A 20,731-nucleotide genomic window follows, 5' to 3' on the forward strand; every position below is an offset into this window, starting at 1 on the left:
ATTTAAACAACAAGGATGTCTGTTCCACTATGTTCATAGCAGCATTATTTGTAATAGTCAGAACCTGGAAGCAACCTAGATGACCCTCAACTGAAGAGTGGACAGAGAAAATGTGGTACAGTTACACAATGGAGTACCATTCAGTGGAAAAAAATTAATGGAATCTTGAAATTTGCAGGCAAATGAACAGCACTAAAATAAACCATCCTGAGTGAGGTAACCCAGTCACAAAAAGACAAATATGGTATGTACTCACTCACATATGGATTTTAGACATGGATCAGGGGAGTGTCAGCCTACAATCCCACTGCTAGAGAGTCTGGGAAACAGGAAAGAACCTAAGAGAGATATGAAAGGTACCCCAGAGAAGGGGAATGAGGCAAGATCTCCTGAGCAGATTGGGAACAGGGAGAGGAAGGGAGGGGCCTTGGGAGCTAGGGAAAAGAGGGGGAGAAGAGAAGGAGAGAGGAGGTCAGGGGGGAGTGAGAAGATTAAGTTGGGGAAAAATAGGGGAGAACAGGATGAGAAATACCATAATAGAGGGAATCATTATAATAATAGGTTTGAGGAGACATCTGGCACCAGTGAGATCTCTAGTGATCTATAAGGATGACACCAACTGGCAAACAAAGCAATAGTGGAGAGGCTACCTTAAACGCCCATCCCTGATAATGAGTTTGATGACTACTTTATATGCCATCTTAGAACCCATCATCCAGTGACAGATGGAAGCAGAGGCAGACACCCATGGCTAAACACTGAACTGAACCCCTGGAAACCAGTGACAGAGAAAGGAGTGATGAGCAAAGGGGTCAAGATCAGGCAGGTGAAACCAACAAAAACAGCTGGCCTGAACAAAGGGGAGCTCTTGGACCCCAGACCGACAGCTGGAAGGCCAGCGTGGGACTAATCCAGACTCCATGAATGTTTGTGTTAGTGAAGAGACCTGGACAATCTACGGGGCCCTGGGCAGTAGATCAGTATTTATTCCTGACATATAAATGGACTTTGAGTGTCCATACCACAAAGAGAGATGCTCTCTCAGCCTGGACTCTTGGGGGAGGGCCTAGGCCCTGCCCTGAATGAAATGACAGACTCTGGATATACCCTATGGGGAAGGGAGTGGGGATAGGGTGGGAGGCTTGGAGAGGGTCTAGTGGGGCAAGTGGGGGAGGAGGGGAGGGAGAGGAAGCCAGGATTGACATGTGAAGCAAGCTTGTTTCTAATAAAAAAATGTAGTAAAAAAAGCTGCAAAGTTGGCTCTGCTAAAGGCCTGAGTTTTCTCAAATATTCTTAAAAATTAAAATTATAGGTGAGCACACCTTCCTAAACACAAATATCTCAGAGTCATCACATGGACGGTTGGGTTCTCCACGTATGACAGTAAATGTTGACATCATTATCAGGAGACAGTTCTGTTACCCAGAGTGACTATTTAACTTTGCAGTGTTGGCACCCTTGAACAGTGCTGCTGGGTCTCAATGAGTTGCCTTCACCTGGCCTGTATGTCTGAGTTAAGACCCATCAGAGACACAGGGGAGGGTCTAGGCCCTGCTCCAAATAATATGACAGACTTTGAAGATCCCCTCATGGAAGGCCTCACTCTCCCTGGGAGCAGAAAGGGGATGGGATAGGAGGTCAGTGGGGAGCAAAGGAGGAGGGGAGGGAGAGAGAACTGGGATTGACATGTAAAACAAGCTTGTTTCAAATTTAAATAACAAAATAAAGATAAACTAATAATAAAAAGCTTACATATAATAATAATAATAATAGTAATAATAATAATAATAAAGACCATCAGAGAGCCACCTGGCCTGTGTCACCTGTCCGGTTCTTTCTCCTGTAGACAGAACGTGTGAGCGTGAGGGTCTCTCAGGTCAGTGGTAGTTACATATTTTTTTCTGGAGGAATTTCACAGATGCAGTCAAAGCTCTTAACCAAATCGGTTTGGAGCTCATCCAAAGGGCAGATTTCCTGGAGTGCAGTCTCAAATGGGTGAGGGGGTGAGGCCTTGAAAGAGACACAAGAAGAAAAAGCCAGGGACTCAGCCTGACAAACAGGCCTCAGATGTTGACATCAGAGCCGACTGTACCCTGGGCTTCCGCCTAGTGAGAACCTGAACAGACAGCTGCCTACCCAGATGTGGACTCCCGCACAGAAAACCATGAGGTCTTAAAGCCCAGGCTCCTTAAGTTCCTGAGATTGTGGTGGTGTGTTAGAAAGTGTCAGAAACCAAGTACACTCCCAAGCTGGGATGGTCCCCTCACTGCTGTCTTTGGAACTCAACGGTGGCGCTCTGAATTCTCCAGAGCTTTGTTCCAATACTCTCCACCTATAGACGCGCCATCCTGCTCCTAAGCTCTCACCAGCAGGAACTGGAGGCCTCTCTACCTGCAGCCTCCACACTTATTTTTTTTTTTGATGTTATCGTGATGCCCCCATGGATCTCTCTATCTCCCATCGCCGAATCTAACTCCCTCCACCCACAGGCCATTTTCCAGAGAACCCTGGAGCCCAGTCAGTCTGACTCTGAAGAAACCAACTCTATTTCGAGTGACAGAGGGAAGTGAGTCCCTTCATTCTGATGGCACGGTGGAAACCTCACCCCAGGCCTGTACTTCTGGGCTCCCCCATGGCCTTGCTGAAGCAATCAGACTCTTACCAATATCATTCACTTTCTCTGTCTAGGCATCTAGCATTCTATGGAACGACTTAGGACAGTCCCTCAAGTCCAATTCATCAGGCACGATATGACCGTTAAACCATGTATACAGGTAATGAGTGATCAAGAATATTTATGCACTGTGAGACTTTACGCTCAGGTGGGAAAAAAACCTTTGGGTGCAAAGCTGTGCGTCAAGTACGCGTCCCTATCGGCGGTGCCCTCTGCGTGTGGCTGGCAGGAAGCTCCGATTCTCAGACCCCAGTGGCTCCTGACATTTTTAGGGGGCTGGGGAACAGCTCAAGTTTGTTTCCTTTCAGTTCAATGCTCCGTTCTAATATGATAGACGGTTTATTATTTTTGTCCATACTTTCTAATGAAGTGTCTAAATAGTTTCTCTGTATATTTAAATTTTCAAATTCTTCAGATCTTATAAAACAGAATAGGAAAAGAAATCTGTTTTACATGGGAGCTGGCAGATTTATATAATCTATCATGCTCTAACTGGGTGGCTGTGCTATTTCATAATGTTCCAAAACTTATATTCAAGAACAAACTATAGACTGGTATGTAAACAAGAGCAGAGATCAGAGAAATACTTTCCTTCCTTTTTGGTATTTGGACATAAGATTCTGTTCAGAAGTCGGAGCAACTCAAAAATGAGTATGGGAAAGGCAGCTTCCAACAGTTTTAGCCCAGCTGGGAAACAGTGAAGTGGTCCAGCCTGTCTATTCAGCACTGTGGGTATGGACCGTTGGAAAGTCAGAAGAACCATTACGTGCAGCAGCCATTGCCGTACAGCCTTAGCCAGGCTGAGCTTCCCGGAAGCCAAGAGTGTCCCCACGGGCCTCTGGGAGTTGCAGGGATCCTAGATATGGTTCAGGAGGCTCCCCTCAGTCAAGAGGGACAGAAAAGCCCAGATGAGGGATGAATGGGTGGGGCTTTGCCAAGGGGGCACATAAAAGCAAATTTAATGATCTGAAAAAAATAGATAAATAAAAGAACCTTGGGGGATGGGTCCAATTGGAAAACGCCTTGTGCTGAATGAGGTTCTAGTCTCTGCTAGTGGCTGACTCTTCTCCTAGGGTTCCTACTCCACCCTTTTCCTCTTGGAGTGTTAACAATCACTGATACATGCCTTGGGAGGAAACGAGCTCAGAAAGCAGACTGTCAGCTCTTTAGCCTCTTTTTGAAAGACACCCGAAGTCTCCCCTCCTTTGGGCTCGATTTGCTGTCTGCTGGGACTCACCTTCCATCTCATTCATCGTGGGTGGTTTCCTGTCCTTCCCAGAATGCTCCTTTTTCTCTCTCTTTGACTTTCTTCATGAGAACTGTATATGAAACATCCATGGCTTCTTCACCTCTTTGGGAAGCCTCACTTGAGGCTTCTGTGGTGCTACGAGCTGATCCTTATTCACTTGACTGGAGGACAGAAGGAATGGAGTGTAGACCCTCCCCTCGGTGAATATTCTACACACAGCTGTGCCAAAGTCCTAATGGCTACTTCCTTGGCACCCAGACAGGCCATCTGCCTATCATGTTTTCTCTCTTCAGGTTCACTTGTGACAGTACTGCCAACATGAATGCTCTTATAATCTTACCAGTGAGAACAGTAGCAACTCTAGAGGCCAAGTGGGCTTCATTTTGGGGGGTCCCTGTAGGTGTCATACAGGGAAACAAACCCCACAAAGAGACAAGAATGAAAACCTGGTGTAGATTGACTTTGGGAGGTTCATTGTCAGCGTCTTTAAAACACAGTGCAATTTGAGAAAGGATCTCCAGGCAGGCTTTCACACTTAATAACAAGTCTCCGTGTTATTATTCAGGAGCAGGCAATTCAAAGAAAGACCCGTTATATTTGGCATTCAATGTGGAGGCACATATATCCAACTGTATGGCCTGTGAGTAGCTGCCAGGAGACTAGTTAGAAACACCCGCCATGGCACTGACCCAACAACTTAGCAGAGCTGGGGCAGAGAGGCACAGCTCCTGACTGGTGCTGGGAAGGTGGTAGGATTGGGGTCAGCCGCCAGCACTATGTGCTAAGCAGAGCCACAAAAAGAGCCTGCATACACACAGAAGGGCAAAAGGAACATTTTCCCAGAGTCATAGTGTGCAGAGAGCCAGGTCCAGAAGGAGAAAACCCCTGGACAGGTACAGTATGCTTGAAACCGTGTATAGGTGCTAAAGAAGGAAAGGAAAATGGATAATGATAGCCATAGAAAGAATAGTATGAAAATAATAAAGCAGACTCTTTAAAGAGAGAGTAAAGTAATGTAGAAAGAATAAGCCATATAAGGGTGGGAAATATTATCATACAGGATATTTGGACCCTATATAGTACTTTATTAATTTTAAATTTTAGAAATGCTAATGAACAAAAACTGACAGTGCTGAGAGATAATGGCTTGTGGAAAAAAACCTCCTGAATTAAACCAGCCTATATATTTTAAGAGTGTCTTAAGTTCAGAATGAAAGTCAAAAAGTGTGTTGCATTGGGAAGAGGTTTAAGCCTTTGTTTCCACAGGAAATGAAAAGCTATCGATTTCTTCAAAATTAGTGAGAATCATATTTCACTAGGGGAGACCTCTTAAAAATCTTGGCTGCAGTGATAAAAAACAAAAAACAAGAAAAACTACAAAACCGGTGACATATATGTTGACTGATAGCTGCAGAGTCCTCATGACAGTTTGGTTGTGCATTCCAAACAGACCTAGAAAGTTGACAGATGTCTTTTGCCTGCTCAAACACAGAGCAGAGAATCATCTTCAGCTGATTTGTGCACACAGCACACTCTATACCTGTGCTAATGCTGATATGTATGCGACCTTTAAAAGTTTGTGTGTTTTCAGAGAAAAGGGACCAGACACCAATGAAGACAAGTAGCTCAGGTGCTCCAGCCTCTCAGAATGTCTCCGTTTCATTTTCCTCATAAATCTGCATCCAGGACAACTTCAAAGCAGCTAGCTAAGATGGTCCAGCCTCACAGACTATTCCAGCCAGGACTCCAGTTAAGGCCTGCACTTTTCCGTCACACAGAGACTGGACAACAAATGATAGCTGATCTCTCAGTACTTGACCATTGTCCTAATTTTGTCAGAGTTCCATAAATATGCTGTTGCCCCCCCAGAAAACTGCAAGTAATTTTTTAAGAACACAACACGTACATTCCCAAGAGGTGGGCTATGTGGTTTGGTTGTTCAGAGAGTTATGAATGTTTGACATTGTTCAGGGGGGTTAGTTGCAAGTTGTTATTGCTCATGGTCAGGGAGGAAACTAAACAAAGGAGTTTGTCATTTCATCCAGGACAGGGCCTAGGCCCTTCCCCATGTGTCCAGGCTGAGAGAGCATCCCTCTATTTGGAATGGGCTCCCAAAGATCATTCATAAACCATGGTGAACACTGATCTACTACCCAAGGACCCAGTGATTTCTGAGGTCTCCTCCCTGGCACTACATTCATGGAGTCTGGATCAGTCCCCTATTGGCCTCTCAGCCATCAGTCTGGGATTCAAGAGCTCCCCCTTATCCAGTCAGCTGTCTTTGTGGGTTTCTTCATCATGGTCTTGACCCCTTTGCTCATCACTCCTCCATCTCTGTCACTAGGTTCCAGGAGTTCAGTTCAGTGTTTAGCTGTGGGTATCTGTCTCTGCTTTTATCAGTCCCTGGATGAAGGAAGAACCTCTATTTATAATTTGCTTTCAATGTGGCAAAGCTAGCCACTGGGTAAGAAATTGCCCTTGACTCAGCTGCTGACAGTATACTGTACAAAGTGGATAAGTAGGACATAAAGGAAGGTGACTGCCAAACATTCCCAAGACTATTAAAGCAACCATGTGTCTCTGTCATTTCTATCATTTTGGAAGCTGTTTGATCTGTATTCTCTGTTTACTCAGGTATTATTTTATCCTTCTCAGGTCTCAGAGGGGATTGAAGACTAGACGGTTTAAAGTTTTACAGTTTTATTTGCCGCCAAATTTAGGAAAGACACTCATAAAACAGATGCAAATTTTATAAAGGTTGAGAAACATAAAAGATTAAGCTTTTTTATCTAAAAAATGTTTTAAGGTCTAAAATGGTATTTTTAGGTTGGTAATACAAGCTATGGCAGAAAGTGATTTAGGTATGAAACTCTGACCTCACCAAGATAGGATAGATAATAGAATACTTTCTCCAAAGTTGCCAAATACAAATGGACTGCGCATTGTGAATGTAGTTCTTACCTGATAATTGTTCTTATTGTATATAGTTTCACTGAGTTAGAGTAAAAACCTTTCCGTTTTGGTTTAGACAAAAAGGGGGAAATGTTGTGGGATATTTGATCACACTGTATGAAGATGTGTCTCTGTCCTTCCTTGCCTGCCTAACACACTTTATGATTGGTTTAATAAAGAGCTAAATGACCAATAACTAGGCAGGAGAGAATAGGTGGGACTTCCAGGCAGAGATGGGAACTCTGGGAAAGAATTTGACTTGGGGATTTACCGGCCACACATGGAGGAAGTCAAATGTACAGAATGGAAGAGAGGCAAAAAGCCACATGACAGAATGTAGATTAACATCAACATTAATTTAAATTATAAGAGCTAGTTAGGAACAAGCCTAGGCTAACACTAAGCTTTCATACTTAGTAAGAAGTCTCTGTGTCAATATTTGGGAGCAGGTGGTTCAAAGAAAGACCCACTACATGACCAGAAGGCTGAATATACCTCCAGAAGGACAATTTTCCTTCCTTTAATTTCACGAGCCTGGAAAATCCTCGTGCTTTCGCATACTGCTTTGCTCTCCATTATCTCTGGAACCTGCTTGCCATGGGGACTTCTATCCACATCTGTTCTGCATCTCAGCTGGGTTTCCTTAGTTGTCCTCACCTAGCTATATTGAGTCACTACTTTGAGTTCTAAGTACAGTCTGCAATTCTGTCAGCAAAGCAGCCTGTTCCACAGCAGCTGACAGTCATTTCTTTCTTCCTAGCTCTAGGAAGCATCCAGCAGACAGGCGCTGCCACACATCACACCAGCACCCAAATAATGATTAGTTAATGAAAAACAAAGGAACTTCTCTACTGTTCCTGCTTGATTTTGGAATGGTTCCCCAGAATTCTCATTTGGTTAGGCAGGCATCCATAACCTGAAAATGGCATCTGAGGCCTACAGGTAAATGTGACAGACCTAAGGTGAGATTTGACAGGCCACAGTGTGTTGTGACCTTTAACATAGGACAGACTTATACTGAGATGCAGCCTACAATCAGAGATGGTGTATCTACAGTCTTCTGTGGCAGGCCTGTAGTAAGATGCAAGAGACCAACAGTAAGAACAAACACAGCTTTGGCAGACACAGTCAGCTGTGGCAGACCTACGGTCAGGTGTAGGAGATCTACAGTCAGCAGTGACAGACTGCAGTTACCTGAGGAAGACCTACAATCACCTGTGGCAGACCTACAGACAGCCATGATAGATCTACAGTCAGCTATGACAGACCTGAAGTAAGACATGATAGACCTACAGTCAACTGTGACAGACCTACAGTCAGCCATGATAAACCTACAGTCAGCTGTGACAGACCTGCAGTCAGCCGTGATAGACATACAGTCAACTGTGGATGACCTAGAGTCAGCTGTGATAGAACTACAGTCAGCCATGATAGACATACAGTCAACTGTGCAAGACCTACAGTCAGCCATGATAGACCTACAGTCAGCTGTGACAGACCTGCAGCCCAATACAGCAGACACTATCAGATGTGAGTATCCCGGTGCACTTTGGTGACCACCGAGCTGATATTCCACTACTTTGCTTTTTCCTGTTTTTTTGTTTGTTTGTTTGTTTTAAATTTGTAGATGTCCTTTCACTATCATGCTCTAGTTAACTGACAAGAAAATGGATTTTAAGGAGAAAACAAGAAGACAAAATCCTCTCCAATTTTTAAATGCAGGCACACCCGTGATGGCCTGTGGTCACCCACAAGGAGGAATGGCCGCTAGACCGTCGGCCTTGGGGTGGAACTGGGTGCTTGGCACAGCCTCCTTGTTTGGGCACTTGCAGGCTCCCATAGCATTCTTTAGCTCTAACTACAGCAGCCGTAAAAATAGCAAAGACGTAGCCCAAGAAAGGAAAGGTGCAAAATTGTGCCAATGTCAGATTACCAAAGGAGATGACAGGAGGCCCCAGGTTCTTAGCGGGTGCTTTATTCGACGTGAAAAATGGGGTAAAGGAGGTAGAAAGCGTATGTAGTTGCAGCATGAGTCTTGGGAAAGGGCATCTAAATGACCGCTGGGTTGTTGACACATGTTGCGAGGTCTGTGGTTCAGTCTCACTCACTGAGAAAGGAAAATCAAAACAGACCAGGGTCATGCTGACAAGAGTTCCCTAGGCCGGCACTGTTTTTCAAATGATTGATGAATAATCTGGAGTTCTCTTTGGCACACGTGACTTTCATTATGGGTTAAACCTGAAATGCCCCCCCATGCTGATGTGTTAAAGGCTTGCTCCCTGGTTTGGGGTCCTGAAGTACCTGGATAATGGGTGCTGATACCAAATGGGTTGACTGACACTTTGCTAAATTTACAGCAAAATGGGCTATTGCCTCTTTGAGGAGCTGGGTTCTGGGGGCGTGCCTTTTAAGGGAATATCCAGCCCCCATCCCATCCCTTTTCCAGCTCATCTGCAGCTTCCTCTCTTCCATGAGGTGAGAGGCTAGGCTCTGCCTTTGTCTTCCTGCTGCCCTGGTATGCTTATCACAGGCTCACAACATGGAACCAGTCAACATCCAGCTACAAGTGTCATCCTCCTCAACCCTACTGCCACGAGTTGATTGTTGGGTACTTTTTCAGGCTGACTTGGAAATAAATGTTCAGAGACGAGGTAGCAAGCATGAGTTTCTGGGGGGAAAGCCTTGGGGAAGATAGTCTTGCGTTTTGTTCTCAACTCCATCACTCATAGACTGTGGCTGGGTTGCATCACACCTGCAATTTCTCACCTGCGGGCATTCCTGATAACCCTCTCACAGGTTTGAGCAAGATAAGGTCCCCAAACAGTGCCTGCTGCAGAAGGGCGCCGGGTTCAGGGTAGTTTCCACTTGCTGGCATTTGTTTAGCACACCTGCACTAGATCTGATTTAGTGCTGAGTGGGAAGGGCTGCATAGAAAACCAGGAGTGAAGGACCCGTCTGCAGCGCTTACGTGGACAGGTTATACTGGTCCCAGGGCCAAAGTACATTCTTACTCTTGTTACCCCCACTTCCCCATAAGCCGCAGCCTCCCTGGACTTAGTTCACCCTTGTGACTTTCTAGCAGGCGGTAGTATGCTGCACACACTTCAGACCCTGAAATAAGCTGGTGAGATGACTGCCCCCTAGAAAGCCATACTTGACTTTAAATATCAGCCCCCCCCCTTCCTGGTGAGTACTGACTACATCTGAACAAAAGAACAGAACCAAGCCTCTCAGACAGCCTGTGGTCTACAAGCTCAAGCCCACAGCACCTCAGACTATTGTCTGCCTTGTATTCCATGATGCAGTTCAGCGTCCTGAGGGCAGGAGTTTATGATTTCCCCGCTCTGTGGCAGTTTCCTTACATATTAAAGGATCTTCAAGACAGTCTGTGTGTAGCTCAGATGCTTGTCAAAGTCTTTGATTAAGCAGAGCCAGGAGTTCTGGGATGCAGGGCCACTTTCTCTCCAGCCTACAGCACTGCCTGGCTTCAGTGTAAAGGCAGAAGTGGTAAGGAAGGTGTTGAGAGAGACCTGTGTTCTGGGCGTGGCAGTGTAGGCCTACCTAGATCTATATGCTATTTCCCTGTGATTGCTGATGAGGGATCTTACCAGTCTGCCTTGTTTATCAGGTGATGAGACCATAGAAAGAAGCCACTGTTTTAAATCACGGTTTAATTCAGCTGGGCACAGCAGTGTGTGGATAGTCCCAGCACTTGGGAGGTGAAGGAAGAAGGATCTCAAGGTTGTCTTGGACTGCATAGAAAGCCTGAGTCCAACCTGGGATATCTGAGAACCTGTGAAAATGATAATTGTGGTGGTTTGAAAGAAAATGGTCCCCAAAGGGAATGGTACTATTAGGAGGTATGGCCCTGTTGGAGGAAGTGTGTCATTGTGGGGGCGGGATTTGAGGTCTCATATATGCTCAAGTCATACCCAGTGTTTCAGTGCACTTCCTGTTGCCTTCTGGTCAAGATGTATCCAGCACCATGTCTGCCTGCATGCCGCCATGCTCCTCACATGATAATAGACCAAACCTCTGACACTGTATGCTGCCACCTCAGGTAAATGTTTTCCTTTATTCGAGTTTCTGTGGTCATGGTGTCTCTTCACAGCAGTAGAAACCCTAACTGAGACAATAATAATGATAACAATAACAGTTTAATTCAGCTTCATATGTTACCACATTAGTGTTTGTATTTGATTGTTTTTTGTAGATATGTGAAATGCCTTGTACATGACTAAGAACTAGCCTCTCAATAGTCAATACTTTCTCATAAATAATTAAATATGTGGGTGTCAGTGAGGAGGACTAGGTAATCTATGGGGCCTTGAGTAGTATTTATCCCTGGCGTACAAATAGACTTTGAGTGCCCATGCCACAATGAGGGAGGCTCTCTCAGCTGGGACTCTTTCAGGAGGGCCTAGGCCCTGCCCTGGATGAAATGACAGTTACTGGAGATCCACCATGGATGGCCTCACCCTCCTTGGGGATCGGAGTGGAGATTGGGTGGGGGACTGGGGGACCTGGTGGGGAGGGTGGGGGAGGAGGGGAGGGAGAGGGAGCTGGGATTGACATGTGAAACAAGATTGTTTCTAACCTAAATAAAAATAAATAAATAATTAAATATTTTTAAATTTTAAAATAATTAAAATTTTATTGTACAAAGTGCTAAGATAATTCGAGAAAAACTTTGTTTTAAGAACTACTGTGAGCCGGGCATTGGTGGCTCATGCCTTTAATCCCAGCACTCAGGAGGCAGAAGCAGGCAGATCTCTGTGAGTTCGAGGCCAGCTCTGGTCTATAGATCGAGTTCCAAGGACAGCCTCCAAAGCAATACGGAGAAACCCTGTGTTGGAAAACCAAACCAAATCAAGCAAAACCAAACCAACCAAACAATAACAACAACAATAAACTACTGTGTCAATGAAATTCTTAAACTGTTCCCAAGTCCCTCAGATTCCGAGTACAAAAACACTACAGACGGCAAGTTGATATTCCCTGATGTTGAATAGTATTGAATAGCATTTTCTACACTCTTCAAATCTCTGAAATCTAACAGCCTTATTCTTAAAATGAAGATAATCTATATCTAATGGGAAAATTGGTACGCATCATTTGTCCAATTTAAACGTGAAATTGTCTGTACCAAGAAGCAAACTTTGCTTTTCACCAGAATGTTAAAGAATGCTTTGAAGAGCCGGATAAACTTAATTTTCTTGTGTCGTTTTTGAGATAATCATCAGTTTAATTCTGTTAACTAACAAAGGGCATGTTGAGTCTGCAAGTCTCAAGAAAATGACATCCAATTCCTAGCTTCCTAAATGACCTTAATGAGTGTAACACCTCTCAGGAGCTCCTGGGTGTCTGTTGTGAAGGGTAGCTGGCTGTCTTCAATGGTTCCAAAAGGCACATTCATTTTTTCCACCAAAAAGAATGTTACGTAATTGCTCAAGCCAAAATTAGAGCATTTTAATAAAATGCTGTCATGAATGAGAATTGCTGTGGGATATGGACCACTGTCTCCCTTTGGGCAAAAGTGTGTTTAGGTTTCCATTCATTTCTCAACGCTTTCCCCTTCAATTCCTCTCCTGCCACCAGCAGCCACTGCTGATTGTGCCTCGGTGTTGCAGACACCCTTTTGCAGACAACGAAACTAGGACTGTGGAGGTCAAGCATCCTCTCTCAACCAATACAAAATGGCAGCTCACGCCCCGTCTTCCAGCTGTGACATGACATCACTAACAATCGCCTCAAACTCATCTTTTGACTTGTCGCGCTGAATACAGAGGATAAAATTTGGAAACGAAATGGCAAACAGCATTGACAGAGCAAGCGATACAGAAATGAAACGTCTGCTTACTGGGAAAATAATTTGCATTGGAGAAAGTCCTAGACGTGGAATTTAATCCCCGTTAAATAAACCTAGAGTGAGAAAATAGTAAAAACAGCCCTCAAGCCAATGATGACAAAGAGCGAATGGGATGCTTAAATATAGACTGTCACGTGACAGAACCTAGAGTCACCCAGGAGACGAGCCTGTGTGTATGCCTGGGAAGGATTACCCACATTAGGCTAGTGGAGGTGGTGACAGCCACCCTAAATATGGACACGGCCATTCAAAGGGGCAAGAGGCTGAGCTGATGTCAAGGAGAAAGTGAAATGAGTGCCAGCGTTTATCTCTCTCTACCGCCTGACCACAGGTACGACGTGAGCAGCCACTCGTGCTCCTGCCGCCATGCCTTCCCCATCATGGTGGACTGTAGCCTACAGTTGTGAAACAAACTAAGTCCTTTTTAAGTTGCTTTTGTCGTGGCACCTTTATTATGGCAGCACTGAAAGCAAGTGATAGGTTAGTGGTGCTAAGGAAAATGCCTGGATGAGCAGTGCCTCGGGACCGCGTGAGCCTCCCCTCCCCGCAGAGCCTATGCACCCCAGATTCCCCATCTGCTTCTCCACCCACGGGGACCAGGTAAACAGGGCCCTGCATCCAGGCCTGCCTTCCAGTGCCTGGGGTCTGCCTGGGGACCACCACTGAACCTCCCCTCCCGGCAGGAGCCTATGCACTCCAGTTTCCTGGTCTTCTTCTCCACCCATGGGACCAGGACTAGGACCAGGGAGAGGAGAACTCTACCAGAGAATTGGACTTGCTTGCTCCCACCGAAAGGGAACTCTGGTCCCCTAGCCACCAGGCCAGGAAATGGACCTTTCTCTACCCACTAGAAGAAGGCACGGGAAGGAGACAATACAAAAACACACTCGGCAGCAGACAACGCCTGAATGAAGGGAGTAAGACGAATCAGTGGTACTGAAGGAAGGGGATAGTAAGGGAGCCAGCTAGGGGGGGAATCTTCCAGTCATCCTATAAGTCACCCCAGCTCTTGAGAGAACCTGGCATGCTGAAAATGTGGCTGTGGAAATGAGGCAGTGGCCAGCATCAGGGAGATAAACGAGTCACAATCCAAAAGCATGGGGAGTTGTTCAGAAGTGCAGGCAGGCGGTCAGCTATGACTTCGAAGGTCGGTTGGCACAGGCTCAAGTCAAGATGGGAAGCCAAGAGATTAAAAAAAAAAGACTTGCAAATAAAAGAATCAATTTCACAATGACTGCCGAGTACAACAGGAGAGGGTGAAAACCATCTCAACCCAGAACCGAGGGAAAACAAGTGGGAGATTGAGGAATATAAAGGAAAAGATTGGGAGGGTGTGGGTAACTTTCTGGAATCTGCAGAGACCAACCCTGACAGTCACGGTAGGGTCCACACATGGGTGAGCCAGAGATTTTAGCCACGGTGGTAAAGATTTAGGGCAGTCTATGGCCAAGGACTCAGATATGCAGTGAGTTAAACGTTGGTCCCCAAAGATGCGCCCACATCCTTATTTCTAGAAAAGTTGATGCGATGGTATTTCTAAGTAGCATCTTTGCAGTTGTGAAGTTCTGAACCACAGGGGTCTGAGGTAGAATTGCCCAGCTGGCTACTAAATCCATCCACATGTGACCTTAAAAGAGAAAAGCAGAGAAAGATGTGAGAGTTGAGGAGAATAAGGAAAAAAAGTAGGTAGAGACGGGAGTGCTACTGCCACAGCCAGGAACTCTGAGCCCAAGAGACAGGGGACCTCTTTTCTCCAGTCTTCAGAGAGGTATGGCTCTGTTCACACCTCAAGTTCAGCTTTGGCTCTCGAGCGCTGTATGAGAAGAATTTCTCACAGTTGCAAATCAGCAAAGCTGCGGGAGCTTGTTGCATGCCTGAGGTTGCCACAGCCCTCAAAATTGACCATTATGAGAGAAATAGCCATGGCTTACATGGGCATAACACCCTCCGCCTTCCAAAACTCATTATGATGCTAAAAAACAGTGGCATACATCAGCAATGTCCAGAACTTGAGATGTAAAGAAATAAAACAACTTCCTAAAGTTATTCTTCTCTATCTATCTCTCTGTTTTTATTCCTAAGCTACATTTCCTGACTAATGGAATCTGTCCTCAGGTTCCCCCTTCTGTACTTGGTACTTGTGAATGGCATCCAAGTGGGCCTTGCAGATGGATTGGGAAACACACGAGAAGGAGAAATGGAAGGGAGGGAGAGGTGTAGAGGGGAGTGCAATAGATCATAAATTAGGATGAGACTAAAGAGCCCTTTCCAAGTTCTCTTGGGTCTCAGAAGCTGATGTTGCAATATTGGGTTAAGAGTTTCAGACTAATTGAGTCCCATTTTTCCTCTTTTGTGAAATAGGAATGCCAGTTCCAATTTGGGTTGGTTTAAGAATTAAATAACTGCATAAGACAACTTTCAAGTCTGCAAGGACATTACAAAATTCTACTTAAAAGGGTAAGTGGAAGGAGACACAGGCGGTCCCAAGGGAACTCTTAGAAACTGCTTGTGCCTACGCTGCACTCTAGAATTATTAGATCACGGCATCATTATTTTTTATAAATCTTCTCAGATTATTCTCATGCCGGCAGCCAGTTTTGAGAACTCCAACTGGAGTGGAGAAAGGTTATCTGTGGAGTTAAATGCAACCAGGAATGACTCCCACAAAGCCACAGAAAGGTCCACTCTGTAAATCTAGTGATATGGAGAACACAATTATTTGTGAGACAATCTTGTTTGTCAACTTCATAGGAATCAGGATCACCGTGGAAATGTACCTCTGGGTGTGTATAATGGTGTCTTCAGGAAGACTCAACTGAGCAGACAAGACCCACCTATTTTGCTATTATTTTTTGAGACTGGTTCTCACTATATGGATTTGACTGGTCCAGAACTTGCTTTGCAGACCAAACTAGCTTTGGTTTTACAGAGTTTCACACGGCCCTGCCTCCTGAGTATTGGAATTAAAGGCATGCACCACCACACCACACCAGGAAAAACCCATCTTGACTGTGAGTGGCATCATTCCAGGAGCTGGGGTTCAGACTGAATAGAAAGGAGAAACTGAGCTGGTCACCAGCATTTATCCTCTCTGCTTCCTCACTGTGGATGCAGTAAGACCAGTTACCTGACAATCCTGACTCTAAGCCTTCCCCCAAGCTGTGAGCCAAAAAAATCCCTTCCTCTTTAAGTTACTTTAGTTAGGAATTTTGCCACAACAATGAGAAAACTTATTAATACAAATCTCTTCAAATCTCTGTTTCTGTAACTTTGAAATGGAAACAAGAGTAGCTAACTATTTGTTTTTTAATTTGATTTTTCAAGACAGGAGTTCTCTGTGTAGATATCCTGGAACTCACTCTGTAGACCAGGCTGGCCTCAAACTCAGAGAGTCACCTGTGTCTGTCTCTTGGGTGCTGGGATTTAAAAAGTAGAGTAGAGTTTGATTTTAATCCGAACCCCAGTCTTAAATTCCAGTGTGTGGGTGGCAGAAGCAGGTGGATCTCTGATTTTAAGGCCAGCTCGGTCTACAGAATGAGTTCCAGAACATGTGGAGTAACATAACAAGACCCTGTGTCTTATTTAGGGTTTCTATTGCTATGAAGAGATGCCATGACCATGCAAACCTTTATAAAGGAAAACATTTAATTAGGTGGCTTACAGTTTTAGAGTTTTAGTCCATTATCATCATGGTGGGTGTGGTAGTTTGAATGTAATTGTTCCCTATAAGCTCATAGGGAGTGTCACTATTAGGAGGTGTGGCTTTGTTGGAGCAGGTATGACCTTATTGGAGGAAGTGTGCCACTGTGGAGGCAGGCTTTGAGGTCTCATATATGCCTAAGCCATACCCATTGGATCAGTGTACTTCCTGTTTCCTGTAGGATCAAGATGTATAATTCTCAGTTCCTTCTCCAGCAGCCGGCACACCACCCATGCTTCCCTACCATGATGATGATGGACTAGACCTCAAAAACTGTAAGCTACCTGATTACATGTTTTCCTTTATAAGCGCTGTCATGGTTTATGGTGCTGTCTTCGCAGCAATAGAAACAATGACTGGCACAGAAGTTGGTGCCAAAGACTGAGTATTGCTGCGATAGGCCTGATGAGGACCTTGGGACTGTGGATGAGGAAAGCAGTTGAACTCTTTAAGGACTGCCTAATGGGCCACACTAGTAGGAACATGGAAGACAGTGTTGCTGAGTGTGATGAGAATCATGGGTGCCTGGATCAAGAGGTTCCAGAGGAGAATATTAGTATGTGGTCATTCTTGTGGCATTTGGTGAAGAATGTGGCTGCTTTTGTGCCCTTGTCAGAATTACCTCTCTGAGGCTAAAGTGGAGAATTTTGGATTAATTGCGTCAGCTGAGAAAATCTCAAAACAACCTAGTATAGACTCTCTTGTGAGGTTATTAGTGGTAACGTTAGTGAAGATTTATAACGAAAAGGAGCAAGCCGAGAGAGGAAAAAATACAAAACGTACAATTTGAGGGAAGAAAGAACACCAGGAAGTGGAATGAAAGTCAAGTCTTATGTTCAAGAAAATAAATGGGCTTAAGAAATGGAATAAAGGGAGTGGTGACCTCGGGGGGGGGGATCCCACACAGCTAGGTTTCCAACTTGTGAAAATGAGTTAAAGAAAAGCTCAGAGCTAGGTGTGGCAATGGCACACTTTTAATCCCAGCACTCAGAAGGCAGAGGCTGGTAGATCTCTGAGTTTGAGGCCAACCTGGTCTACATGTCCAGTTTCAGGACAGATAAGCCTAGACAGCGAAGGAAACCATCAAAAACAAAAGCTGGTGAAGATATAATTAAACAAGGGGAGCACGTTCCAGCCCCCAGCAAGCAGCAGAACTTGGCAGCTTCGGCCACATGGTTATGGCTTTAGAGACAAGGATAGAAGAAAGGTTTTCTGGAACCTTCCTCCATGACTAAGGAAAGCCATTGAGGCCAGGGATGTGTCAGGGGTGTCCCCAATGGAGGCCCAGAGAGGCCATTGTGTGAAGCTGTGAGGTTGAAACCTGGATTGCCTTGAAGACCCGAGGATGTTTGAGATGCCAGAGTTGTGGGATACCTGCTGAGAGCTGCTAACAGAGACTAGAACCAGCCCAAGAGACAGAAGTGTGCTGCAATCAACAAAGATGAAACCAGTTGGAGATCTGAAGAGAATTTTTGCATCAGACATGGAGATGCAGACTTTGGAGTTTTCCTAGCTGATGTTTGGTCTTGCTTTGGTCCAGTATTTCCTCACTGTGCCCTCTTCCCTATGTTTTGGAGTGGTAATGTATATCCCGTGACAGTATATCTTCGAGTATATGATCTATTTTTTTTAATTTTATAGGGGATTTTGGTTAAGCGATTGTATGAAACTCAGAAGTTTGGATTTTTAAATATCATCGAGACTGTTAGACTGTGGGGACTTTTGAAGTTATACTAAATGCATTTTGCATTATGATATTGCTGCAAGCTTATAGGGGCCAGGGAGTGGAATGTGGTAGTTTGAATGTAATTGGCCCCCATAAGCTCATAGGGAGTGGCATTATTAAGAGGCATGGCCTTGTTGGAGCATGGGTGGTCTTGTTGGAGGAAGTCTGTCACTGTGGAGGTGGACTTTCAGGTCTCATATATACTCAAGCCACACCCAGTAAAAAGACCAGCTAACTCACCATGCAGTTCTAAGAACTGATTTAAAGGTGTGGGGGGGGAGGGTGAGCTCATGGTGGCATGGTCCCTTATACCTTTCTTATGTCTGGCACATCAGAAAGCTGGGAATGGGGGGGCGTGTTTAGCTCCTTATGCCCCCCGAATAGCAACCCTGAGCTACATTTTTCTCAGAGGTCAAGTAAGTCTTAGGAAGTGTGGCTCTTGTGTTGAGTGTAGACACCAATCACAAATAATTGATTTCTCATAAAGTCAGATAGGTTGTCTTACAATTATTCACATTCGCTAAGAGACTAAGCGTTTCTGCATTAATCAGTGCCCTAGGAAAATGCCAGCTATTTCCTATGCATAGCAAGCTGGGTGTGATTAAAGTCACAAGATACCACTTTCATCACCAAGGGCATTTGTGGTCATGGAGAGCTAGACCCCTGTAGGAATCAAGGTCCAGCAGTAGAGAGGTCCAGCATTAGATGTCAGGAATTCTCCTTTTCAGTTATGAAAGGTTAACTCCATCCTGCAGGGCATCTCATTTTGGCTTTCATTCCTTAGTCTACAAACAATTAGAAAAACTCCCCTCCCCTAAGGAATTTCTTACCAGCTCCAGTACACAATTACCCACCCCCAAGGAACCTCATGTCATGTACACAGTGAGCCATATTATAAAAATGTAATTTGCAATTAGAATTAATAATAGGGCATTCAGTCTATGTAAATATCATACAGGGAACGGTGATTTCCAGTGGTTATTTCTGTCTGACTGGTGTCAAAGAGTCACAGAAGCCAATCAGGTATGGTGGTGGTGGTGGTAGGGGGTATCACTGTGGTCAATAAAATAAAACAATATTATGTATGACCAAAGTACAAAAGGAACGTCCACATGTCCATTATTTATATAAACAGATAAATCCATGGGTAAAAAGAGCAATCTGTTGAGCAGAACTTTAAGTCCCTTATACAGATGCCTCAACCCAAGAAAGTGGTCATTATTCCCTGTTGTGATATCTTTCTTACATAAATAAAGCCTGTCTGGGGGTCAAAGAATGGAGCTTTCCACTAGCTAACCATAGAGGTCTGGAGGTCTGTACAGACAGACAGGAAGTAACACAGCTGGGTAGAAACAGGATATAAGCAGGGACAAACAGGAAATTGCTCTCTTCTCTGCTGAGATGCTTGGGAGGTAAGGTGCGCCGTGGCTTGCTCCTTCTCTCTGATCTCTCAGCATTCCCCTCTACGTCTGACTCTAGGACTTTTATCATCTAGACCAATGAAGAACTCCTTTCACAACTCCCCAGTCTTTAGCTTTGCACAGAGGCTTCTTCTCAGAGTGCAATTTGGAGGGAAGAAAGAGGAATTTAATGGAGACACCCGAGCAGCTGATCAGGATCATTTAGCCACATCTGTTGCGACAGGCCACGGTGACCGCATGCCTTCCCCGATGACATGAAAATGGCCCTCTGCCTTTATGATCTTACCCCCAAAGATCCACAGCCCCAGTGTAATAATGGGAAAGCTTGAGGCAATTCAAAGAAAAGAACATTATAAAAAAAAATTACCACAAATCCTCTTTAAAATCCCAGTGTTATGAGAAACAAGGGTTTCAAGAACTTGCAGGGATGGTTAGACTGCATCTCCCAACCCTCACCACGAAAGCCTCTTTCCGTAGTAGATTGTAGGTACAGAGGACCATGACTGGTCAAATCATTCAGCTCTACATGGGTTGCTCATATCACATCTCCTACCCCAAAGGCTCACAGATCATCACAGATGAGGGGCAGAAACTTTGTAAGAGCCAGTGGCAGTGTCCGCTTGTAGAGAAACAGTGTTTGCCAGATGTGACAAGGGCTGTCCTACGCATGACTGCACAGGATACGTAAGACCTGTACTAGATCAAGCCAGTCAAAACCCTAGTTTGGAAGGGGAGAGCCTCATGAAGTTCCGCCCCTAGCTGAGGAACTTACTGGCAAGTTATGGTCGCTGCAGGGTGGAGAATAACTTTTTTTTTTTTTTTGCAAGGATGTGATTCCCCACACTCCAGAAAATTGTGCTGTACCCATATGCACACAGGTGTCACTGAGTGAACACACACACACACACACACACAAAGTTGAGAGATTAAAAATGGTAGGAGGGATGGGGAGAAATTGCAGAGGAAGCCATGGGGGAGTAGATTTGACCAAACGTGTTCTATGCGTGTATGAAATTATCTAGCCATTAAAAAAAAGTAGAAACTCACTGCCTGGAGAAAACATGATGGATGAATGGAATGCAACATTCTGGCTGGAATCTTGGAGCAGGGGGACAGCAGAGGGTGAGAGGACACCTGGAA

This window comes from Mesocricetus auratus, unplaced genomic scaffold, assembly GCF_017639785.1.
Source record: "Mesocricetus auratus isolate SY011 unplaced genomic scaffold, BCM_Maur_2.0 Super-Scaffold_100009, whole genome shotgun sequence".
NCBI lineage: Eukaryota > Metazoa > Chordata > Mammalia > Rodentia > Cricetidae > Mesocricetus > Mesocricetus auratus.